This window comes from Microtus ochrogaster, chromosome 10 (genome assembly GCF_000317375.1).
Source record: "Microtus ochrogaster isolate Prairie Vole_2 chromosome 10, MicOch1.0, whole genome shotgun sequence".
Classification (NCBI taxonomy): Eukaryota; Metazoa; Chordata; class Mammalia; order Rodentia; family Cricetidae; genus Microtus; species Microtus ochrogaster.
Window position 1 is genome coordinate 71,498,050 of NC_022016.1, and position 26,820 is coordinate 71,524,869.

The window sequence follows — 26,820 nt, forward strand, 5'->3', positions numbered from 1 at the left end:
GGAATGTAAGAAGGCTTCATAAACATCTATTGAATAAAAGGATGAATAGATGGATACGTGGATAGATACGTGAATGGGTATGTGGATAAATACATTGGCGGATCAATGCTTCAAAGCTAAGTAGGGCCCCGAGGCCTATGAATTGCAGTTTGTTCACCATCTCTTATGTGATGAACAAAGATAACCCATCCTAGTAATGATAGCCACTACAGAACCCTTTCAGGAGAGTCAACATGTCTCCCATACACAAGCATTTGACTTAAGCCTCTTTCTCATTAGTGCATGCAGCACACACACACACACACAGCAACACTCATCTACGGTAGAGGTCAAAGTCTTCCAGCGTCCTGACGTCTTAACAATGTTTCCGCTTGCTCACTGTTGTTCACTGGCTGCCTGGAGACACAAATACAGTCACTCTTCTAGTGGCAGCTGCACTGTTGCTGTGGATTGGAGCAGCATGCGGCTTGGGCTGTTTAAATTCCAAGTCTCTTACTACAGTCTAGTTGGAGCACAAGCAGATAGGATGGATGTACGTCTACCACACTTAGGAAAGCTAAGAAGTCTCATGGTCCTCGCTGGAGAAATCTCAAACTCTGATTCATTCCTCTAAGGGTTTTTTTTACCGTTTGTACCTCCGCTGTGGTTGGAGGCATACAAATTAGCAAACTCTAGGTACAATTAGTGCACGTGCCAGCTCTGCTACCCCGCTGATCTGGATATAGAATTTTGACAGCTATTCACGAGAAATGCCCCTAGCTTGTTTATGCTGTTCACATACAGTGGCTCTCGTTGAGATATAGTTAGTCCCTGTATATTAACAGTGTTAAAGTCCTGGGTCCGTAGCTGGTCCTGTGGTCCTAGACCCTATGTTCACTTCTTGGCAGCTTGGACACAATGACTATACTGATGCTGTGGTTCTACATGTGTCATGAGCGTATCTTAGACATCCTTAGCAAGTATCTATAATCACAGTTTGTGTAACAAGCCTTACTATGGACTTACCATTTCATCTCTACCTGTTGTGTGGAAGTCACTGTGTCAAGGTCTTTCATTACAGTGCTTAGGGCCACAACACGTCTGCAATCAGATGAACTAACTAAAGTTTAGAAAGGGAAAATGATGTGTCCAGAATTATACAAGCTTTATTATATTAGTAAAAATGACTACGTTCTTCCAGAGTTGCGACAATTACCAAAGAGGTAAAAACTAGGTGAGACAAACGCTCAAACAGCAACTTTGTACTGACACAGTTTTGTGTAGATGTGCGTGTTTGTGTGTGGTATATGTGTGTGTACTGGTAGTTGTGCACCTGTAGGTGTGTGCACGTGTGTAGGACTGGAGACAAGGGGTTGATGTCAGGTGTCTTTCTCAGTTCCTTTCCACATTAGTTTTTGAAACAGTCTCTTGCTGAGCCTGAAACTCGCTGCTCTGTCTTCGCTCTCCATCGGACTGACAGACTAGCATTTGGGCTTTTTTACTTGTTTCATTTTGTCTCCCTCCTGTACAAAGCCCATTGAAATTGGAGCAAAAAGGAAAGCAAATAGCAAGAGGAAAAACATACATGGCCACTAAAATACAGAAGAAATCTGTCTTACCAGTAATTAGAGAAGTGCTAATAAAATACTATGAAGTATTTTGCATTTACAAGATTGGAAAAGCTGGGCTGAAGAGATGGCTCAGTGGTCAAGAGAACATGCTTTTCCTGTGATAGACTCAGTTTTGAGTCCCAGCACCCAGATGAGACTCGCAACCAAGTGTAATCCAGTTCCAGAGGATCTGATGCCTCTAGCTCCACACCAGCGCTCATGTCCACATACCCATGAGCAAGCCACACCACCACACATAGTTGAAAATAATTAAAAAGTATTGTCCAATTATTTAGTGGGACAGGCTCTCATTTTTGCACTTCACAGTTCTTATTTTGGGGAATTTTTGTGAAACTGGTAATATCGTATTTTAGCGAAATAATTAAATTAAATATTGGACAACATGAAAGGTATGGTCACATGAAAATGTGAAGCAATCTTGGATTACTATAAACACAGCTGTCATCTTATGGAGCAACCTACAAGGCTCGGTGATAGTGAAGATCCATTCTCTCTTTGCCTTGGCAAACTCGGGGTTGAATTTGTTCTCATGCCTATGTACCTTAGAAGTACCTACAATGTTTCATCTCCATTTGTATTGGCACAATAATACTCGACAAAATAAAGAGGCTCCTGATGGGCACCTGCAGTTTGAATACCACTTACAGAAAGCTTTGAAACATTCAGCCCTGGCTGTATTGTTTATAGATGCGAATGGGTATTAGAGGCTGTAATACAGGCGCTGTGATTTAGGATAGCTGTTACCACTGTGGTACTTAGAACACATTCACAGCTGAGTGTGTGTACATCTACAATGTTCAATCTGAAAAGAGAAAGACCTAGAGCATAGATGGGAAGGCAGAGTGCTCAAATCCAGCCAGGCTGGTGGCACTACATGCCTTTCTTTTATAATTACATCTGTATTCAACTTCACAATTGAACTTCACAATTGAAATAGTTCATAAGGAAATCAAGAGGAGATCACTTAAGGGTAACTTGGAGGGAAGAGAGTTCAAGCCATAGTCTCTCCAGGAATACAGTGTGACATGGTAAGTGTCTAGTCTAGGCTGGTTTGCTGGGGATCCCCATAGTAAGAGGGGACCAGGCTTTGGAACTAGACATGCTGGGTTTGAGTCTACACTCACATGCTACTGGTATTTCTGTCTGAGACTTCTCATTTTTAAAGTGGACAATGAATCCTCACTACAGACAAAAAAAAAAAAGAGAGAGAGAGAGAGAGAGATCAACGATACAGACAGTTCAATCTTCTAAATCTTCAACAGCACATATAAACCTTCAGCTAAATAATGAAAAGGAGATTTCGCTAAAATACGATATTACCAGTTTCACAAAAATTCCCCAAAATAAGAATTGTGAAGTGCAAAAATGAGAGCCCGTCCCACTAAATACGGAGAATACAAAATGAGCTGAGGCTTGTGGGGCCTGGCGTACATCATGGCACACAAACTGAAGCCAAAGGTGGGCATGTGTTCCACAGTGGCAGGTACTGATGTAACAAAGACATAAGCCTGAAGTCTGTTTTGAAACTTCCTGTGGTCTGTCATACTATCTGTTTTCACAATAAACTCAAGAAGGATAAATCCGTTTATTTATGAGAAAACTGAGCATTATAAAGATCCAGTCATTTGCCAGAGTTTACCCAAATGATCAGGTCTTCCTCCAGAGAAATATAACCACAAATTAAAACCCTGTGTATATTTCAATAGTTTTATAAATAGACTCAATTGCATTTCAGTGAAACCGAGGTATAATCTATCCCTTTGGGCAGGGAGTCAACCAACCATTGCTGATGAAAACTAATAACAAACACCTACCTAGCTTATGTATTTTTAACCACAAATATGTAAAGGAATGGAATTGTAATGGAGTGGCAATAAGAACATATCCTTGTCTGAAACAGGTTCTTGGTCTTGGAATACACTGAAAGATCCCTGGGCTGTGGTAGACCACTACAGTTGGGGCTTTGTTATTTTCAACTACAGGCTCTCCTCCATCTGTCTTGCGGTTGCCTGTGAACCCTGCTCCTTCTCTGCCTGCTCTCTTCTTCTGTGAATCCAGAGAAACTTTCCGTGATCACCACGATGACTTTGACTGAGTGGTTCCCATTGAAGAAGTGTTTATTCCATCCCTCGGTCGTTTCTTTATGCTGCAAGGGTTGACTGAGTAACAGCTCGGCCTCTGGTTTAGGCTCATGGGAAGCAAAGGTCAAGGATGAATGATGACTTTATCAGGGGAGCCCGAGACAAGAGGGAGGTGAGGAGGGAAATAGGCAGCTCAGTGCCAGGGGACACCTGCAGAATGCTGATCTCCAGGGACTCACAGAAGAGGGAAATCTCGGCTTAATAAGGAGGTGGCGGGGGGAAGTGGCATGGAAATTGCGATGCTAGGGGTAAAAAAAAAAAAAAAACATTTATTTCCATCCAGCAAAAAAAAAAAAATGAGATCTTTGTTAGAAATTTTGGAAAACATAAAAAAAATAAGAGAAAAACCTACAGTTATGCCACAGAGGTCCCCACTGTTCTATTTTAAACTTCTCCATAGGAGAATTCAAACTCTAGCAACAATTTTGCTACATCATAAAAACATATTTTCTATATTTCATAATTTCTAATCTTATGTTTAAATATACATAATACCATGCCTTGCATAAGTCCCGCCACTCATGTCACCAGGCTTCCACTGACTATTTCCCTCTTACAAATAACGATGCTAAGCGTTTCTACATAGAAATATGGGTCTGCACTTAAGGTTTCCTTAAGAACAAATCCAGGCCAGTGGTGGTGGCGCACACCTTTAATCCCAGTACTCAGGAGGCAGAGGCAAGTGGATCTCTGTGAGTTGGAGGCCAGCCTGGTCTGCAAGAGCTAGTTCCGGGACAGGTTCCAGAGCTATAGAGAAGCTCTGTCTCGAAAAAAAAAATCCAGAAGGTGAATAATCCAGGCAAACTGTGGATTAAAGGGTGTGACCATGAGTTTCAAAAAGATCCATAAACATCCTGATCACCTCTTAGCAGGCATGCTGTACCTGTCTAGACTATACCTTTAGTAATGACTGTTTGTTCGGTTGTCATTGATGACAGTGGTAGTGACCTTTGTATCATTGTCCAAATTCTCTGGGGCTGTGTGTGAAATGAGGCTGGCAGACATTGGGGAGAGAGAACATCCTTAAATAATTCAAGCTTAGATTTTCTTATTCTCATCTTTTGTTTGGTTTCAGTATTCAACACGACATGGTGGCGAACCGGAACTCTAAGTCTTCATGATTGAAGGATTCTTTTGCACAACAAAAGGTAAACACTTGAGTCTGATCCTTCTGATGGGAGAAAAATCTTTATCGTGGGGAAGGTGGCTCATCAATGTGTCCGGGTGCTCATGAAGCAATGATGGCTTGTGTATGTGTCGTCGTACTTAAAACCTGTTTGAGGGCTCGTGGAATCCTTGGAAGTTGTCGTAGAAAGTGACTTACCTTTAGTCCAGTTCATTTGTACTTGAAGGAGTATTGATTCTTCTTCTTCTTTCTTTAAGTACCTAGTAAATACCATCAGGAGCCCCAGGTTTTTCTGTCTGGATGTATTAGCTTCTTCTAACAGAATCCTTTCAGGCTGGTCTCACTTACAAACAACAATGTATGCTGTCTTTTCTCAAATGCCAGCCATTCCAATACATTTACCATGCGAAGAAGGCATGATTGTTGACCATAAAGTTAAACCATGGGTAAGACAAATGTTCCGACCTAAGTAACAGACTTGGGGATTTATGAGGTGAAGAGACAGGTACCATCATTTTGAGTTCCCAAACTTTTAAATGATGGCAACACTGAATTATGGAGCTCATACAGGAGCCGGGAAGGTACAATTGAAAACGCTCATTCCTTTGACAAATTAGAAGCGTCCGTTCTAATATCTGTTTCTTGTTTACTGGGGATTGTGCTGGATGAATCACACACTGGTGGATGGATGTTCCATCCAACACTTTTAATTAGCTGCTCTGCCTCTTAGCATGAGCCGAGCGCTGCCTTTCTGCCATAGATTACCGCCCAACCACCCGCCCCCCTTCGCTGGAAGAGAAGTCTTATTCTCCACAAGGTAATATTCATCTCTTCCCCAGCCAGACAAGCATAGAAAATTAAACAATGGTCTGCTAAAAAGCCTAGATAATATATTTATCGTTTTCAGTTTCTGTGAGGGTACAAGGCAGATACAAGCAGGAGAAGCTATTAGCTATGGGACCTTAGGGAGCAAGAGACTGGAGAGAGAACTGGGGGGGAGGGGGGGCAAAGGATGTGAGCCTTGTGGAAAAAAATCATTTCAAATATGAGGAGCCACTGAAGACAGAAGAAATTAATGACTCCAAGGGACTCAAATGCCACCAGTCCTTTCAGTGACCCAGGGAGGAGGCCGAGAACATTTTTCTTCAAGTTTCTACAGCCGAGAAGGAGGGGGCTGGGATTTCTTGGCTGTCGATTTTGGCGTATCCTTTTTGACTTAGTGACATGTTCCGCTGCCTTGTGCCCCAGCCTCCTCTAATGAGTGGAGTTAAATGAGAAACGCTGTTGTAGCCAGAGAGCCCTTGCCCTGTAGGCTGCCCAGGGTGCTCAGATGAGCTGACCCGCTCTGCAGCCGTCAGGCCTGAGGAAAGCCCGCAGTTCACCACAATGGGTAGAAGAGGTGACCAGCCAAAGCGGGCCTGAATTTGATCTTTTGTTGTTGCTTTTTCATCCTTGAAGTTATTCTCTGAGATAGGGTGGATTTAGAAAGACAAATTAAGGTTTTCTAAGGAAGTCTGGGGAACAGTCTCTTCCAGAAACAGCTACCTTTTCTAGGTTGCTTGTCTAATAAATCTCTCAGAAATCTTTGAAGCTATAGACATAAAGTGAAAAAAATATTTATGTAATGACCTCAAAGTTTGGCATCAGTAAATACAAATGGAGTAGAACCTTTATGGCAGTGGACCCTGCCTACACTCAGGAAGTTGGTATAATTTTAAACGTTGCTACTAAGTGGCTATGGCCCCATGTGTCTGTCTAGTCCCTCCAGCCTCTGTTGGTACACTTACAAAATGGGAAGAATGATATCTATCGCCTCTGATTTCAGAGGAGATTAATATACCCCAAAATAGCGTTGAAGAATGGATATATCACACATGTGCCGTGTCCTTATTATCCTATTTCAAAATCTTAGCTTTTAAACATTGAGGCAGCTCTGTTCCTTCCTGAGTCAAGGTCAAGGGACTTGGCTATGTTCTCCTGGTTTATTCAGTTAGGAACGGCGAGCGGATAAACTAACGTATTAGGAACGGAGGTTCCTCTGAGGACTTCTTTGGGTCTGTATGAAGCATGGCTTTGAAGGCGGTTGGAGTCCCGGATATCCACATCCAGGGCAAGCTTGGAGAGCACCACGTCTCCAGCTCTGCAAGCCTGTGCCTTTGAAATTGAGATGAATCATGGGTGTCAAGGTGCAGTGCTATGAAGTTACATGACCCCCAAAGATGGAGAAGGGGATATTTCAAAGGTGGCTCATCCCTAGGAAGAGATGGCAATGGAGTACAATCTATAGGGCTGGTGGGTAAGGTGAGCACTGAGCCTCCTTTGAAAGGAAGGCAATCCAGGCTTAGTAGCCAGCATAGGGGACATAAAGGAGAGACCCGTGCAGTGGCTCTAAGTCTTACAGTGTTACCCTCAGGCACTTGCACTGACAGTTAGGCAAACAAGAAAAGCTCAGGATACGATCTGTTCACTCAAAGCTCAGTAGGAAAACAATTGACCACCAGTGTAACAGGTGAGAACAACCCCAGGAAAGCAATGCTTGGAAGTGTGCTGAAAGGGACGGGGGCAGGGTGATTTGAGCTAGACCTCAGAGGAAGCAGCCTTGTGCTGGACGAGAAGAAATTCAAAACAGACGTTCTACAGAGGGCCACCAACTCACAGCAGCAATGGACCACAGGCAAGAGAAGCCTTGTGCACCAGCATAGGCTCAATGACATCAAGGTTTCCATGCTCCACTGTGTGTTTGTCCTATCTCCTGCCCTTGGAGGGACCTGAGGAGGCCCAGGTGCATGATGCATAATGCTGAAACTAATGTTCCAATTCCTCGGTGTTATTTTTAGCTTTTTGTCAGCTCCCTTTGAAAGTTCTCCTTTGTTGACGATTTGTTTATCATGTCCATTTGATTTTGCCGGCTTTATCTCCATTGCAGCCGTCAGAGGTCAGCCATTATGCCTTTCCTCTTGGTAAGGAAATAGTGTTGAGGCAAGAAGTGTATTTTAAGATTTATTCTTATGTACATGTATGTATGTGTGCTTGGATGGGTGTGTACACCACGTGCACTCATGCAGTTAACTACAGAGGCCAAAAAAGGGGGGCGGATGCCCTGGAACTGGAGTTGCAGGTGCTTGTGAGTCTTCTGCCATGAGCTGTGATCCGAATTAGTCTCTGTGTAAGAGCAGCTAGTGCTCTTAACCACTGATCCATAGCCTCCTTTCCAAGACAGGAAATATTTTCCCTGCTATCCTGCCTTTCCTTTTCTTTATTTAATCCACCCCCTTGGTGCCTCCTATCTACCTCCTTGTTTCGTTTTATCTTCTCAGACTCCCTCTGTAATCTGTGTTTCCCTCTTTCTTGACATAAAGTCACATATTTGCCAACTTAAAAGAAGGAGGAGAGCCTAGATAGCAGGCAGCTCTGCCGTCAGTGTTTAAATAGGATTCCTAACAATGTGGCAGTTCCTTTATCTGGGATGTTTGATGGTGGTGATGAGGTTGCCTTCCGAAACTGAACGTCTGGGATTCAGATATCTACTTCATAACATCTATTTGACATTGAGTAAGTCACTCTCTTTGAAATTCAACTTTTATATCAGGAGACAGATACTTTTCATTCAGGACTATTGAAAGAATCCAACAAGATAATGCATATGAAGGGACCTGGCACATGATATACTCTTATTAATTTCTATTGTCAGTTCTTAATTGTTGCTTATAATGATGCCTTCCTATTAGAAATCTTTAGATGCAAATATATTGATTGTTTGGTAGCAAAGAAGATGCTGTGGAGACTTTTTTATGTTACAGCTGTCTTTGAAAGACAGAGGAACAAAGGTATTGAGGGGAGCTGATATGTGAGATCCTCCTTTGCTAAAGTGACTGGGATACCGACCAATCAGATTTCTGAGGTTTCTTCAGCTAAGTCAACTCTCTCCCAGTTGCTGTGCCATATCCTGAAAGTGTGGGAGTTTTGTAATATGCTAACATGGCTAGATTGAAGGATACTACGTGGAACATAGTCTCTAGTATATTTCCCAGTTAAGTGGCCCCAAGAGGACTTGGGAGATTTGGAGTCAGAGAAGTCCAGCCCTTTTGCTCCAGGCTGCTGTTGGCTAGAGCTCTGTCGCTTGGCCTGAAGCAGCACTGTGGCCTACAGGGGCCCTCTATTCCCTTGCTCTCTCCTCGCTTCCCCATCCCCCTCCGTGTGCTTCTCAGTAGGTCTATACCTAAGATAATCAACTTACTTAAGGAGAAGGTTGGCCTTGGAGCACAGATATGAAAGCTCCAGGCCGTGGTTGGTCAGCCATGTTGTTCTGGGCCTGTGGTAAGGCAGCAAGCATGTTGTGATAGGAGTATGGAGGGAAAAGGATGTTTATCTGACTGCCCAGAAGCAAAGGAGAAGGGGAAGAAGCCAAGGTCCCACAAGCACCTTCAAGGGCCTTTCTCCTAGCAACCCAGAACATCTCATTACACCCCACCTCTTAAAGGTTGCCCCACCTCTCACTAACTCTAGCTTGGGGACCAAGGGTTTGGGACATGAGCCTTTGGAAGATGTTCAAGACTCAAATGACCTCACGCTACCTAATGTCACCCACATCAGCAAGCTGAGAGGCTATAGACACCAAGGTTCCAGTAAGTTCTCTGAGGCTTCTGCTCATTCTCCAGCATGCTCTGCTATTTCTGATCTCTCCGTTGTATCCATTTCCCTTCATAATGCCCTGCTGAGCAGACTTTCAGCTCTAGCACAAAATGTGAGACCACAGGGCTTAAACTGCTCCCACAGCTGCATCACCCTGACTAAATAAATAGCACATATGCCTTCATTAAATATATATTTACATACATTGTATGTTCACCTGTGTGGAAAGTCAATCACTAGGACATATGTGTGTGTATGCATACAAATATACATGCACATGGACACACATAAAACACACATACAACTAATCAAATAGTGCTTGTTTCTGTGTCTCTGGTTGACCCCTCACTGCTACAGATAGTCATGAGCTGTCATAATGCAGAATTCTCTTTCATGGGGCAGACCATTGCATGTCTATGTTGTTGCAAGAAAGAACTACACTTTTAATCTGAAGATGTTTTTCAGGCCAAGATATACCCCACACTCTCATCATTTTCCCCCTCTCCATCCTAAATCCTTTCACAACTTTTAACTATACTGGGCTCCATCCATTTACAGTCTTTCTGTGTCTCACTGGGTAAACTTTCACATAAGACTGCAGATAAAACTTAAGCCCATATGTAGGATACCACAGAAGCCTTTCTGTTACTCCAACTCCCTGCATCTTTTGAAGACAATGCCTTATCTCGGTTTTCACAAGGCACAGGGTGGCAGCATGGGGAATCACACAGACTCAGACTCAGAAGATGGGTGTGGTCTCCGGCGACCCCAGAGTGCTGGCTTCATCTGCTGATTTCACCTCAGAGGACCTCAGGTGTAGAATGGGCACACTCATGGCAGACTGAACAGCTCTAAGTGTTGAAGGGTCGACTGATCTCAGTCTGTCTCTCACAGCTAGAACAAGCTCATGTTTGAGGTACAGGAAGCTGGCAGTGACCAAAGGGTGAGTTTGGCTCGATCTAGTGACACAGGTCTGTAATCCCAGCTACTCAGCTCTTCAGAAGGCAAGATAGGACAGCCCCATAATAAAGACCTGCCTGGACTACAGAGGGGTTTCAAGGCCAGCCTGGGCAACTCAGTGCAACTCTATCTCAAAATACAAAGTAAACAGAAGTCTGAGCATGTAACTCAGAAGTGTGGTGCTTGCCTAGACATGACTGCATGTTCAGTGCCCAATGCTGTCACAGAGAAAGTTGAACTTTAGAATTCAAAAGAGTAGCGAATCAGAACACTATTTTTGTTAAGATTATTTTGATTTTAACTGGGACATGATTGTGAATGCATATATGTACCCTGTGATGCTTTGATTAATATATACATTTTATAGTACTCAAATCATGGTATTTAGTAAGTCTCCAATTTTGATCATGTGCATTTCCTTATGACAAGAACCTACAGAATCATCCTTTTAGTAATTTTGGCAGAATGTTAACTGTAATCCCGCGATGCCATTGAATAGCAGAATTCACTCCTCCCACATTGCACCAGTTCCCACCTACTGACTGCTGTCTCCCATCATCCTCTCCTCTCTCGACTCCCTGCCCCCTCTGAGTTTGATGAGATCAGCTTCTTTAGATTCCCCAAATCGGTGAGATTATGTAGCATTTGTCTTCCTGTGACAGACTTATTCCCTTAATGTGATGTCCTCCGGGGTGATCCATGCTGCTGCAAATGACAGTGTCTCCTGTGGTTTTGTGGTATCCTAACCTGTATACATATCATATTTCCTTTAATGATCTATTGGGGGACACTTACACTGATTGCTTATATTGGCTGTTGTGAACAATCACAGTAAACACAGGAGGAGTCTGGATGTCTCTTCAACATACTGATTTCATTTTCCTTGGATAAATAACTAGTAAGAATGCTGGATTCCTGTATAACCCTAGTTTCAGATATCTGGGGGAAACACTGGAGTATTTTGCTCAATGAGTTGCCAATATACATTCTCATTGACAGCATACGAGGGTTCCATTTCTCTACATCCATGCCAGCATCAGTTATTATCTTTGCTATGACAACATTATCACTCTACTTACATTTACCTATGATTTATAATGTAAAACATTTTTCATATCTCTCTGTGTGTGCATATCTAGTATGAACACATACGTTGTTTGTTGTTCAGTGGGGCCTTATGGAGCTCATGTTGGCTTTGACCTTGGACTTTTAATCCCCCTGCTTCTACCTCCAGAGTGCTGGGATTATAAGAATGTGTCATCATATCCATCTTATGACTTACTAGGAAACTGAACCCAGGACTTGGTACACACCATGCAAGTATTTTGTAGACGGAGCCATATCCTCAAACCTGTATATTGTCTTTGGAGTGACATTTTCAATTCAAGTCCTTTGCATATTTTTCAATGAAGTTCTTGTTAGTGTTTTGTACTGAAGGTTTGGGGTTCTTTATGTATTCTGATGCTAATTCCCTGTCATATACACAGTTTATAAATATTTTCTCCCAATCTATAGGTTGTATCCACTGGTTAATTTTATTTTTGCATAAAATCTTTTTAGTTTGATTAGAAATAATTTTATCCCTTTTGTTAAATGTGCTTTGGGGTCTCATAAAAAGAAGTGATACAAGAGAAAATGAGAGGGGGAGATTATATAATTATAATTTCAAAAATAAATAAAAAATTTAAAAAATAATTGACCATACCAATGTAATGAAATATGTCTCCCATATTTTCTTCTAGCAGTTTCAGAATTTGGTCTTAAATTTTAAATCAGTTTTATCTGATATATGTGCCTATAGTGAGAAATTGGAATCTAGTTTAATTTTCTATATTTAGCCATCTAATTAACTAAGCCTCATTTATAGAAGAAACCATCTTTTACTCAGTGCTATTGCTGGTATCAGTGCCTTTGTAGAAAGTCAAGTTCTGTTTTGTTTTCCTGTTCTCTGTTCTGTTTCTTTGGCCAGTTTGATGATTTTGGTATAATACTATGCTGCTGTTTTAACTATTTCTTTCTAGTATATTTTGAAGTCCGACACTATATGGAAACTCATATTTCTTTAAATAGATACCTCAAATGGTAGTAGCCCAAATTCCTGTACTATATTCAGCGTCTACTATAGCCAATTTTCCCTATATTCTTTCTTAAAATAGTTGAAGTAATTGAATGCCTAGTAGTTTCTTTATAAATGTCTCTATGTGTAACGATGAATACACACAATTTTCTCCCTTGAAGTCATGCAATAACAACAAAAAAAGCCTAAAGAAAATAGTCATGACAAAGGAACCTACCATAAAACTGACTACAAAAAGGAAGTATATGCTATAACGGAGAGCCTTAAAAAGTGGCACAACCAAGGTATACAATTAAATATGCCTCAGCGAAGCCTTCCTGAAAGAGCCGCGGAAGTGTCCTCTCTAAGAGAACAGCTGTCCTCTCAGATGAGAAGAGGTGATGCTGAGATCATCTTGATGTGTGGTGTGAACAACCAATCATGATCACACACACTTGGTAGAAAAGTCTCAGTCATTAGCAAGTGCATGGCTCCTAGACAAAGATGAAGAAAGGTTAAGTCCATGGTTGAAATTGCTTTTTTGGCCTTTCATCCTGTTTCTCTGTACACATTTATCCTTGAACAACAGCCAAGAGTTAAAAATAGCTCCGTTGTCTCTACTCTGTCCTATCTCAAGCATCAAATAAGTAATATACACAATTTCTGGCCCATAGTAGGTCCTCAAGAAATGCCTGGTGGTAGGTGCATGTGTTTTTGAATCGTGAAGTATCTCAAGGGGAACATCTACAATATAATGATATTTTGTCAGCATCTGGGACAAAAATGAATTAGGGAAAGAATGCCCAGGAGAATTGCTTTTCACTAAAGATTTAACATGCTGATGCTCATAACACCTCACTTCCCCAAGGTATCCCATTCAAAGGAAGCCACAGACAAGATTAAATTTGGCACTGCTGGGGGGGGAGGGGGTCTTGCCCATATGTGAAGAGCTGACTGTTGTCTCCAGGCAACGAAGTTGCAACATGAGGAGTTTTATTTTTAGTTTTGAGGGGAAAATGAATTTGATACAAGAGACCCCCATAGTTAAGAAGGCTGGGGCTACATGAAGGGACTGTAAGTGTGGTAAGTTCAGACCAAGGGGGATGAACAGAGGGCTAGAGCAGAGGGGAGACCGAGGTAAAGGACCAGGCATCTCACAGTAACACCAGCATCATAAGGAAGTGTCCCAGGACCTCCATTTGGCATATGACCTGATAGTGCTTGGATGAGCAATGTCAAAGTAGGCACCTGCTGGCTAGCAGAAGAGCTTCTGGTATGCAAAGAATGCTAACAATCCTCCCGTGCGGAAATGCCTGCATCCCCTGGGGAACAGGCATAGATAATGAGATCACTACGGGGATGGGGATTTGGTTATTAGTAGTCAGGGATGCAGAGGGTGTGTTCTGAACAGAGTAAACAAGTAAGCCAGACCAAAATATTGCTTAGAAATTATGCCAGGTGGCCTAAACCACAACCAGAAAGTGATAGATAAAGTTAAGGCGAATGCATCAGGAGCTTAGCAGAAATCAATTATAAGATTCCTTATAAAGGGAGAAACATTGTAAGTTGATAGAAACACAAAATAACACCAAAAGGAGCCAATCTCCTCCACCCTGACCCCATCCTTTGCACCCTACTCTCATCCTTTCCACCCCACCTCCTGTATCAAGCCAGGGTCCAAAGTGTTGCACTGGTGTTGGTGTCTTTATTTATCAGTGCCTCTTAGCTGGGGAGTACTAGGTTTCCCACTGAAGCAGTGTTCCCAGATGGATCACAGATTAGGTCGAATAGCATGTAGCCATTCTTCCCTGTTAGTGAGCCCTTAGTGCTGAATGCATCTAACTCCACTGATACTGTCCTTGAATTGTTCCAACCTAAGCATGAATTGATCTGAGCAGAGACATAAGCTAATAGTGAGGGTGGGGAGCCTTTGGAGTGGAGAAGACTGTGGAGGTAAAGCCTGGCTTTGGGATCCCTTTGACCCTGTTTCAGCTGTGTGTATCTGGCTCCTAGGTCATCCTGCCCCTACTCATTTACCTTTGTAAGCATGCGAGTAAGAAGCTGTTTCACCATCTATGTAAAAGTACTTGGTAATGAATAATGGTTCTGAAATATGCTAGTATAGTATAGTTAGATATGAAATACGAATAGATACTGTGTTGCGTCATTTGATGCATCCTCTTCATTCGAGCCACCTTAGGAGCCTGAAGGATGTCAGAGATGAGAAATCTCAGCTTCCTTTTGAAGAAACCAAGTCCTCCAGTGGAGAAGTACCTTATGTCACATAGCACATGAAACAAAACTGAATCTCAAGGTTATGAGATCTGCTTCTCTATTGCTTCTTCTGTTCAAAGCCCCTTTCTCCCCCTTTCCATGTTTCTGCACACTGCAGCCTATGATGGAACTTACTCAGAACAGAACCCACAAACGGCACACAAGGAGAGATTACCCATTCCCAGGAAGTCTGCTTTTCACAGTATAATATGGGTCCTGTGTTTTAACTACAATTAGAAAGGCAAAGGTTGTGAATTATGAGGGATGGCCTATGCAATGGAGATTCTGCCAGACTCTTCATTCTGTCCTGATAGCACTCTATCTTATGGGTGTGACTGGAGGTTTCTAGCCCACCCAACAACTCCCAAAGAGCCACTCAGAGGCTTAATATTAATTACAAACTGTTTGGCCTATTAACTCAGGCTTATTATTGACTAGCTCCTACAACTTAAATTAACCCATTTCTATTATTCTATATTTTACCACGAGGCTTACATTCTCAGGTGGCTGCTGATGTCTCCCTGACTCTGCCTTCTTTCTCCCTCCCCTTCCTCCCCTCCTCCTGCTCAGATTTCCTGCCTAGCCATATTCTGTCCTGCCATAGGCTAAAGCAGATTCTTTATTAACCAATGGTAATAAACAATATTCACAGCATACAGAACTGCATCTCGCATCAAGTGTGCCTGTTGATTCCCTTTCTGAACTAGACTCAAACACAGCCTATGGTCAGCCATTCGCATGTAAGTTCCTTGGAGGCAGGGGTCTTGCCTGTAAACCCTTTGTAAACCTCCCAGTACAAGGCTCTGAGTATGACTCAGCATAAAATGAGATTTGCCTCAATTCAATGTCATATTGATTTCTGAAGAGCCTCCTAGAAGCTTTTTCTCTTATCCCACTGCTCCCAACCCTCCTTCACACTCCAACATCCTGATAAATCACAGAGATAGGTCATGCCTCTGCTTCAGATGTTCCTATGGCTTCCCTTTGCCTGCTGGAACTGAAAGTACTCCTTGGGAAAGATTAAAATTCCTCCTAACTTTCCAAGCATTTCTATAGAATTCTCTTTTTCATCCTTCACACACGCGTACACACATTCCCCTCTGAATTTGTTTTCTAGACACACTGGGTCGGTCTCTTACGTCTGTTTCCTGTGTATAACTGAGTCTTTTCCACCGTTTTTCTCATTGGAGTCCTTCTGCCTTTTCCTCTGGTGAATACCTCCTCCCTGCCCTTCACATTCCCCCCTTAAAGTGCTTGGTGTCTCACAGACCAGTCGGTGGACAGATGCCTCAAGGCCATGAGCCCATCTTTGATCCTATGGATTAGCAAGTAGGAGAAGACCCTGGGGAAACTGAGCTCCTCTGCACCGGCCCTACAAATTGCTAATCCCAAGTTAATGCTAAAGCTAAGCTTTGAGAATGACAATATTTGTACTGGATCCACCCAAAATGCCACCAGAAGCAGGAAGATCTGTGTGCTAGCAGAGAGCATCATGGGACGGCAGAGTAGCCTGCATGCCACCTCAAAAGGCATGCTTCTCCACAACTGCCAGCCATACAGCCTGGTGTTCCTCACCCAGCAACACCTACCAGGCACACTCCCTAAGAAGAAACATGAATAAATGCTGATTTTTATCTCTGCATTTAACTCTAATAAAAATATCACACATGATTTATTGTTTTTATTAATGAAAAGAAACAAAACATGATTTTATTAGAACCATTTGGACTGTGTATTTATACATTCTAATTTTTAACTTTCTTTTTCTATTCTTTGTGTCTTTCACCTCATGCATCTCCATCCCATTCATTTCCATGCCCCTTTGTATCTGCCCTCTACCCTTGCAACTAACCAAAAATAAATTAAAGTTAAGAGAGGGAGAGAAAAAAGAAAGAAAAATTAATCTTGTCATAGAAGCTGTAGTGTGACACAGTGAGTCATACATTAGCCCTTTCATCCATATATCTTTACTTACAAGTGTTCACTGCAAAGGAACATTGGACTGGTTCAAGACCTCTGGTTTCTGCTACACCATCAATTCTGATCCTCACTGGAACTCCTCTTGGTTATCCTGTTGTTGCCCTGTGTCATGGCGATCCAAAAGCCTTTGGTCTGCAGGACTTGACCCTTCACATGTTCCAACAGGTTACAGATGGGCTGAATGTTGGGTGGACCAGCTCATAACCCTGGTTCTGGGCTTGGGTATTTGCAGGATTGATCAGCCCCTCAGCTCTCCCTTGTCCTCACCACCAGGGTGTGCTCTCATGCACTGCCCTAGCTAGACTCCCCCCCCCCCTCCTTTTTTTGTAGCAATGAGCAAGGGCTGGAGAGATGGCTCAGTGGTTAAGAGCACTGCCTGCTCTTCCAAAGGTCCTGAGTTCAATTCCCGGCAACCACATGGTGGCTCACAACCATCTGTAATGAGGTCTGGTGCTTTCTTCTGGCCTGCAGACATACACACAAACAGAATATTGTATACATAATAAATATTTTAAAAAAAGGGACGGGCCAGTTCTGTCACTTTCACATCCTTGGGTTGGTTCTCCCACACCTACACCCTCAGGGCCAGCTCTACTGTGTTGTCCAGGCGTGGAGTAAAGGCCACATTCCAGGATGCTGCAGCTGATAAGGGGCAGGGACAGCTTTCCTGCTCTTATGACCTCAGGGCCAGCTTTCCTACCTGCCTCAGGCATTGATGGGCAGGGTAGGGGAATGGGGGAAGGTATCTCTCCCCTATTCGTGCATCATATGACAGATGAGTAATGGGGACAGCTCTCCCCTATGGCTTACAGGATTGGCTCTATTGTGCTTCCTAGGTGAGGTATTCATTCTATTTCTAAATCAAACACAGTACACAGAGCTTAGAAATTAAATACAAGACAGAAAATAACCATTACCCTTCATTTGGATGAATTTTGCTCAGCCTTTAGATTGTTTTACAGTGTTTTATTTTATATTAATGCCATAAGAAGGATATATGAATATATACTCTGGTTTCTTTCCCTTAAAAGCATTCATCAGTGTGACTGAATACCTCAGCAATAAGCATTGTAAGTGACTGAATAATAACCTATTAAATAGGTGAGCTACTGATGAGGTTTGACCCACCCTCACTTCTGGAGGGTTCTTTTTTAAGATTAGCTTTTTTGCTAGATTTAACTCGTCTCAATTATATCTGAAATGAATATATGTATATGTGTATAATATATAAACATACATATACACACATATGTTGATAAACATGTATAAACATATACCTATATGTGCTTATATGTACACATATAAGCTTGTATGCATGCGTGTTTATATACATATATGCATATATGTGTTTATATACAGATACTTTGGCTTAGAATATATATATAATTATATGTATTTCCTCATATTGGATATTATAGGAATTAAGACAACTGTGACACTACTTTATAAATAGCACCTCTAACAAGACCATTCATTATTGTTCCCTTCTACCTGACCTTCTCACTAAGGTAGAAGTTCATTCTTGCTCCTGTATGATTTTTGAAGACCTACATATGCCAAGGACTGTGCACATGATCATGTGGATCACATAGGATTTGTACAAATTCTGTTTTATAATAGATTTAATTTTTGAGTTTATGTGTGAGTATGTGTCTATCTCTGTGGGTATGTGTCTGTGTGTCTGTGCTTGTTTGTGCAGGTATGGCACCTGTAAGTGGGCACCCACAGATCTGAAGAGGTCTTGGTCCAAGCACTGTGTCTTTGTGAATCCTGTATTCCCGGTTAACTCATTAACTAGCCTGTTCTATGGTCCCAGTTTACAACTCAAGATGCCCTTTAGCTCTGTGATGAATCTCAGCTGTCTCTACACATCTGACCCACCAATACCCCACCCCTTAGAAGGAGATGGGCATTTATTTGCTCTTTGAAGAGTTTGCTGGCTCAAGAAGGCTGGGTTGGGCTTCCCCTTTCTGCTGGGATACCATGACTCCATTTACACGTATGTGCCTCTATCATTATGCATGGGTCTCTGAAAACTGAGAAATGCATCTTTTCTATTGTGTCATTAACAAAGTACCCCACACATCGTCAAGTGTAGAATTAAGTTAAGTGAGCCCATCGATAGATTTGGCAAATGGGATAACCCTGTACTATGCTATGGAAAGAGTAAAATAGATGCAAATGTTGACAGACGGTGTCTCCTCTCAGTTTAAAATGGCAAAGCGTATTATTAGTAAAGCACAAAGAGGAAAGAGACTCAGTCTACGTGGGAGTGCTGGAAAGAAGCTGCTGGTTGGAGCTATGCAAAGACCTCAGCTGATTTATTCATGTGCTGACAGATAGGCGGCTTTTGATTGCATGGAAATTTGATCATCCTGTACAATTGCTGATGACATGCCAATGAGTTCCACGTTCTTCTGTCCATCCATATTGAACTCAAGACTCCATCTGCATCCTCAAACATCTCTACTGGGCATGTACTAGAAGGTCAAGTTTCAAAAATCCCAAACCAAACTTGTCATTACCCACTCCAGATTTTATTTTACAACCTCCCCATCTTCATAAATGGCAACTCTGGTTTTCAAGGCACTCAGCCAGAAACCTTGGGTAGTCCACCTCTGGTCATACCATAGATCTCACGCCAAGCACACTCTGTCAGCTCTACCTTCCAACTGCATTCAGAAATTCAGAATCCAGTCACTCCTCATCACGCCGCCACTGCCTCGTAGCATCACGGCCTGTCTGGGTTATAATAATACTAACCCATGATTGCTTAGCTTTCAACATTGGCCCATGTTTTAAACATAAAAATCAAGGTATCTTTCAAATATTCTTCAAGTCTCTCTTGAAGTCCTTATGTGCACATTATACTGTCTTTTCAGGCTGTTAAGAGATAATACTCTAGACCGGTGATTCTCAACCTTCCAAATGCTGGGACCCTTCAATACAGTTCCTCATGTTGTGGTGACCCCAACCACAAAATTATTCCATTGCTACTTTGTAACTGTAGTTTTACTACTCTTATGTATTGTAATGTAAATATCTGAGTTGCAGAAGATCTGATATGCGACTCCCAAAGGGGTGGCGCCCCACAGGTTGAGAACCACCGTTCTTGACTGATGGTATAACAAGCAGTCATCGGTAGCACAGATTCTAATTGGTCTTAAAATCTGCGAGTCAGCTATCAGCGAGTGAAAGTTAAAGAATCAGAGAAGCAGAGTGGCCAGCCACTAGAGAGTTCTTTCCTCTACCAATGCTCAGACCAAAGGGGCATTCCTGTCCTTAAGCCGTATCCTCAGACTACACTGCTCCTCACGCTGCGTTGCGTTTAGCTCCTGTCTCCTCCTGCCTTATTCCTCTCTCCACCCGGCCATGTCACTCCTGTCTCCACCTCCCTAGTGCTGGGATTAAAGGTGTGGAATCCCAAGTGTTGGGCTCACCGTTGTGTGAACTCTGTTTCTCTTTTAAACTGGATCAATTTCAGGTAGCCCAGGGTGGCCTTGAACTAGCAGAGATCCCTCTGCCTCTGCCTCCTGGGATTAAAGGGATTAAAGGTGTGTGCCACCACTGCCTGGCCTCTAGGGTCTTAGCTCTGCACTCTGATCTTCAGGCAAACTTTATTTGTTAAAACACAAACAAAATATCACTACAGACATCCATTTCCCACAGTTCTGGAAAGACATTCAAAGTGTCTTCTTTCCTGAATGTTAGCCAGCTGCCCCCTCTCTGTGTCCTCATACGGCGTTTCCTCTGTGCACACTCTGAAAGAGAACAGCATACTATGGTATCCAATCCTTTCCTTGGACACCAATCCTATGGAATCACAATGCTACCCTATAACCTCACTTAACCCTACTGCTTTTCTAGGGACCAATGTCTAAAAGCTATCATAGTGGAGTTCGGGTCTCCTATGTAAAAATTTGAGAGCAGGGCTGGAGAGGTGGTTCAAAGGATAAGAGAACTTCCTGCTCTTTCAGGGAACTCCTCTGGTTCTTATCTCCCACATCAGACAACTAACAACTGCCTGAAACTCGAGTATCAGGAGATCCAGTGCTCTCTGCTGGCCTCTGTGGGTACCCACATACAGGTCCCATACATATACACAGAACCCCTGGCAATAAAGATGTAAGCAAATATTTTAATAAATTGCTCTATTATAAAGGGGAACTTAGGGGAGGATATGATTCAGCCCAGATTCCTACGTGACCCATAGATTTTTGTCCTCATCATCCATCACTGTTCCAACCCAACTCGGCTCCATATGGTTCCTGGTACATCTCCAACACACCCCCATCCCTGAAATGCTGCATTGACCAAGCCTCCGCCTGGACACATGCATGGTTTATATCTGTCCTTCTGGGGTCTGCCCCAAGTGGCATTTGCTGACTGTCTTCTCCTTGACCTCCTCCTACACAGCACCTTTGCCCCTCCCCAGGCCTGTCCAGTGTGCCTATCTCTGTTGTCTCTAAAACACTGTTGTTACCAGGCATTATGTATGTATGAAGTTACTCATTGTCTTCGCTCCATTGCAAGTCAAGAAACAGGAGTTTATGCCTTTCTTGTTTACAAGTATCCTACTGCTACACGAACAGATGCACAGCAAATAGTTATGGAGACAGTGAACAGAACTTTCTTTCATATTCTCTACCCTATTTTTGCCTCAAACCCACCAAGATGGGTATTGTAATTTGACAGATAAAGGCAGCAAGACTTCTAAGGGCTTTATTTCATGTATGCGGTTGTGAGATCATTTGTTGGGTGCTTAATGTCAGTATCGGATATGCAAACTTGTTTCTATTTAATCCTTAGAGTAATCCTAAAAGATTATATATTATTATCCCAATTTTAACACAATGTGACTTAGAATAGTACAGCAGCCTGGCCAAGGGAATTGTAATTGAGTGAAAACCTAGATGTGAACTCTAATCTGACTTCAAAGAGCGAGTTTCTAATCTATGATGCTAGCCCACATTTCTCCAGCATATAGAAATGTGGCAGGTGCTGTGAGTGACCCCATGAAGTCATATGACATTTTCCTCCTAATTTCAAAGATAAGATCACTGAGCCTCTGAGAGGACATTGTTTCAGGACCAACCCAGCCTACGCAGAAGTCTGGGTGTCCAGTGCTAGTGTTCTCTCTTGAAGAGCCAGGTCTTGAACCTAGGACTTTCTACTCTCCTGTCTTTGAGGACAAACTGCCTAAGTTAAATCCAAAGTTCAAGATGTGGCATCCCTGGCACAACCTTATTTTAGTAGTTTGTATTCTGATATCAGTAGGTACCGTGAAACGTAAAGTATGGGCAGACAAGGCAAACTGATGCGTCCATTAAAACTATTGACAAACATTCCATGATGTAATTATTTTCAAAAGATTGTATGGTTCCCTTCCAGGTTAAATCAGCCTCTTTGTAACTGTACTTTTTCTTCCAAGGTACCTAGAAAGATGTGTGTATGTTTTGCTCCGTTTCTCCTTCTACCTCTAATGGCTTTGCTTGCGTTTAGGAGTAGAGAGGCATAATTGAATCTATTTTTCAGACTTTCATCAGTGAACCCAAATTCTGGGCACATCTTATTAGAATTGTGATGACCAGACATTTCTTTAAAGTAGAGGTTGTTAGGCTGAGAGAGGGAGAGTATTAAGATGCTTTCCAATGCCAGTGGAGAAACTATACTGGGCACATTGATTCCTCACAATCTCCCTTCCCTCAGCCCAGAGCTCATTCAAACTACATTGCCTGGTTCAGGTTCTCCCTTCAGCATGCCCCACTGCCTGGATCCTGACCTTACTGCCTGCATCCCTGCCACACATTAGGCTAACAATTTTCAGTTTTTAAAGTGTGGTCCTGACCAGGATCGGCACCATCAACCTGACCTCTGCACTTTTGACACTTCCAAAATACCACACTCTACCTTTGACCCGCTCAACCAGAAACTAGGGGTAGACCTGAGCTCTTTGTTGTTTTTGTTCTGTTTTCTTTTTCAAGACAGGGTTTTGCTGTAGCTGTCGAGCCTGTCCTGGAACTCGCCCTTGTAGACCAGGTTGGCCTCAAACTCACAGAGATCCGCCTGCCTCCCAAGTGCTGGGATTAAAGGCATGCGCCACCATCGCTTGGCCGCTTTGTTTTTCAAAGGCCCCAGAGGATTCTCACGCATAATGAAGCTTGAGAATGCTGAATAGGGAGAAGGAACAGCTATTTCTTTACCCCTTTCAACCCTACCCTTTAGCTGCAGCCACAGTTAAAGTAGACAGAGTCTGACTGGGAACCAGATCTTGACATAACTTCGCGCACAGCTTTGAGTTGAGCTCAGGCAACAATATGTTTAACTGTAGAGCATGCAGATAAGACACATTTATGGGTAATTGCCATCTGCTTTAAGAAAAATCTCATTACTAACCTTTCCCATTTTGATCATATCTTTAGTCTTATCTAATATAGCATAATAAGAACTGCTGTTTAATTGAGGACATTCTATTTGCTTTAAAATTGTTATTAAAAAATCTATTTACTACACTGGAAACAAATAGCACTGCAATGCCTATTGAGGAGTGGAAGTCCCCGGCCCCCTTGAGCATGCCTAGCTCCACATTCTCGTTCTTTTAACCCTTTCTTTGCTCTGCAACCCCACACTTCTGAAGAACACACTTGTATTGCTGTTTTGTGACTTGGATTGTGGCCATAATCTCTTAGCTTCCGCTTACTGCGGGTGAACATGCAGTCAGTTCTCCTGTGTGTTCTTTGTCTTCCTGACCCTCACAGCAGTCTGCCCTCCCGCCCCTCCTCTGCCTGTCTGTCTCTTTCATCCTGGATTCCCTGGCTGAACTGGTAAACTTAAGGTTAGCATCCAACTGCATCCCAGTCCCAGAGCCTGTAGTTGAAACTCCCTCCAGGATGCTCAGTCACTGCCCCTTTTCCTTCAAGGTCAAAGGGCAATGGAAATCTCCTTAGCTGTGGTTAGTCCTGCTTCTGTGTTATCACAAAGACCACTTGAATGCAAACACCCCAAAAGAGGTTTTCCTTTCTGGCTTTTAAGCAACAGTTTTGTTTTAGTAATTTATCTACCAATTTATATTAGAACAACTAACATTTTGTTTTAGTAATTTATCACCTATCAATTTATATTAAAAAAAGGGTTTTACACTTTTATTAAATTTTAAAAATTATCATTTTAGTTGATAGTTCATATTAATAGATAGGTTTTTGTATTTGAAATAAAAGTTTAGTGCTACAATTTATAAATTCCCACTTTGTGATTCTCTCCCTCCACGGTGTGCTAGGAAGGTCTGCAGTTTAAAACAGTGATTCTACCAGAAATGTTGTTTTAGAAATATGTAGCTTTCTGAGTTCTTACCACATCCGAGGGATTATTTCAAATCTATTACATGTATAAATTGCTTCTTCCTCTCAACCCCGTATTGGCTCATCTCACTCTATTTCTGATAACAATACACAGATGAGAAAGTTGAGCCACAGACTAGTTAAATAGTGTGTGCTAATTCTACAGTCCGCTCTGCAGCAATTCCATAGACATCTTTTCGAACAACTCTTCATGTGTCCTGTTAGGCTCTTTAGAGACTCCGTTATCCTTCAGCCTTACACAATGTTTGAAGCTTAGCTATAGTAGGTCCTTGGTCCCTCTAAATCCTTATGTCACGCAATCACGTTACTCGCTGCAGGCTGATGGTCCCTCAGAAGCCCGCAATGAAGCCATGCTGGGCATTACTCCATTGTACCTCCGTGACAAATAATTTCCATCTCTCCTGGTGCTGATCTCAATTTCCCAAGGCCTGGGTCCTGGCTAAGTGGAGCTGGGGAGGAGACAACCTGTTCCAGACTCATGCCTTGATGCTTTGAGCTTCTGACCCCTCCTCTTTGTGTCCTGGCAAATTCCTTTATTCAGTGTTGTGTTCACTGTTTGTAGGATTCCCTCATAGCTACACCAAACATGTGTGCAGATGGTCTTATTTTTAACATGAATACTTATGATTCCAAGGCAGGGGTTCTGTGTTCATTTCCATACTGTCACAATTACAGTCTACTTTCTCAGAGACTCTTTGTACTTGAGTGATAAATATTCATTCAATGGGAGTGTAAGGGTTTCTGTAGAGCTGGACCTGCCTAGAAGTGTAAACAATGTGTCAATTTTTCTTTCTTCATCTTTTTAAAGATTAAATTATTGACCTTGCTCACAAATAGTGGCTCAAATCTTAGATTTTTTTTTAAATCACAGGAGCAAATCTGTGAATAGGACTGTGCACACAAACACTACAGCCTGGCCCTACCTCTCCTTCCTACCCAATGGATGGTCCAGCAGGGTTTGAGTTCAGGCCTCCATCTGTTCAGGGGAAAATGGTACTAAGGTAAGCAAAGCAATCGACTTAAGAGCAGAAATCTTGCAAAGGCCAACACTGAGATTTGATCTCAAGTCTTCGGATTCTAAAGAAAGTGATTTTATCGTCTCTCACTTACGTGTTATCCTCTCCCTTTTATAGACAAACCCCAAGGTATCAACCCTGGGGTTAAAGAAATGACCTTTTTTTTTTTCTCAGCAGAAAGCATCACTTAGGTTAGCACGAAGAGACAATTTTCCTGAGGTGAGGGTTGTCAGATACCTGAATGAGCTCTTGAGGTAGGTTATAAAATTTCCTCTTCCGTCATTCTCAAAAAGCATCAAGACAAGGGCTTTTAAAATTGACGCAGGTTGCCAATGACCTCTCAAGGTGTCCTCAGGCACGGCAAACCTACAGGGCGAAGCACAGCTCAAGACAATTGAAATCCGGAATCTGTTTCCCTGGCATTGGTTCCTTGGCTGTTTGTTGTCTTATTAATGAAGCATTCAGATGACAAAACTAAGTGACTTTTTTTTCCCCCGTGAGCTCGTGCACCTCCTGACTCTGCTATGCCATTATCATGGCATCCAGGTGGAAGGGAGAGCTTGGGAAATTGGAAATAATCTTGGTTGTCTTTCCTCTGTTTGCTTCCTTCATCTTTTTTCTGTTTAATAAGCACAAAGTAAATACAGAACTGATTTTTTTTATTCTGAAATGTTATGAACATTAAGCTCTGGGTATTATCATGGGGATGCATTTCATTTGAACTCCAAGGAGCACTAACGTAATTTTTTTTTTCAAGAGAGGAAAAAAAAATCTAAGTTTTATAATGCTGTGACAATTTTTCTGAGCTGCAGTGGATCTAAAAGGCTTCCCCTTGGGCAAGACCCACGTCTGAAGATCCATGCAGGCCTTTGGCGGTGCAAGGATGACCTTGAAGTATCTGGAAAGATAAGGCCTAAAGGAGTAGGCAGAATTCCAAAAGATTTGCAGCTGCTTGTGGCAGTTTCTATAATAAGTCCACCACTTGTTCTGTGCCACATCATCTGTCCTCTCTAGGCATGAGTTCCCACACACACAGCTACAGATGTGTTCTCAGAAGCCAGCTTTGTAGATGGTCAGTTGCGATTCAGAGTAGGTAAATGACTTGACCCGAGTCACCCAGCCAGTAGCTGACCATGCTGGCCTTTAAACCAGGACTGTCTGGTTGCTATACTGAGGCTCTGACCACCAGAACCTCAGTGCTGCTGCTGTGGCCAGTAACCTTGTTGGCTCATCCCTGTCTCATGGATGTGAGTACGGGTACATTCACTCGGGCTGGGCTTACCCTTGGTCAGTCTTGCCTTCAACTTCATCTCCTGCCAGCATTCTGTTTACTTGGCTCTCAGTGCTTGCTCTGGCAGAGCCCATCCTTGCCTCATCCCTCAGCCATTGGCTGTGTTCGGTCTACCTTCCCACCACACCAAGGATCTGAAGGTTGAATAGTTTCTTGTCTGAGGGACAGGGAAAGGGATGTATACAGACTCAGGAAAGGAAGAGTATCCCATTACTGCAAGGAAGAGCCAGTGTTCCATTTTAGTCTGCCAGCTAAGTTTTCCTTGAAGACTTCATTAGACTTTCAAGAGAGGGTGGGACTAGTGATGACTTTACAGATGTTTATACTGGCTTCAATTTTGTTTCCTCCAAATTCATGCTGGTGCTGTAGTTCTGGT

General features: G+C 42.6%; 1 protein-coding gene across 5 annotated transcripts in view; it reads left to right on the top strand.

Annotated features, from left to right (window-relative positions):
• The window catches only part of Dab1 (DAB1, reelin adaptor protein), a 1,103,453-nt gene that overhangs the window by 521,138 nt on the left and 555,495 nt on the right, over positions 1-26,820 (top strand). For all 5 annotated transcript variants that reach the window (XM_026782357.1, XM_026782360.1, XM_026782361.1 and 2 more), the window contains exon 3: positions 4,827-4,899. The gene's annotated coding sequence lies outside the window, so the exon portion shown is untranslated. The remainder of the gene's footprint in view (positions 1-4,826; positions 4,900-26,820) is intronic.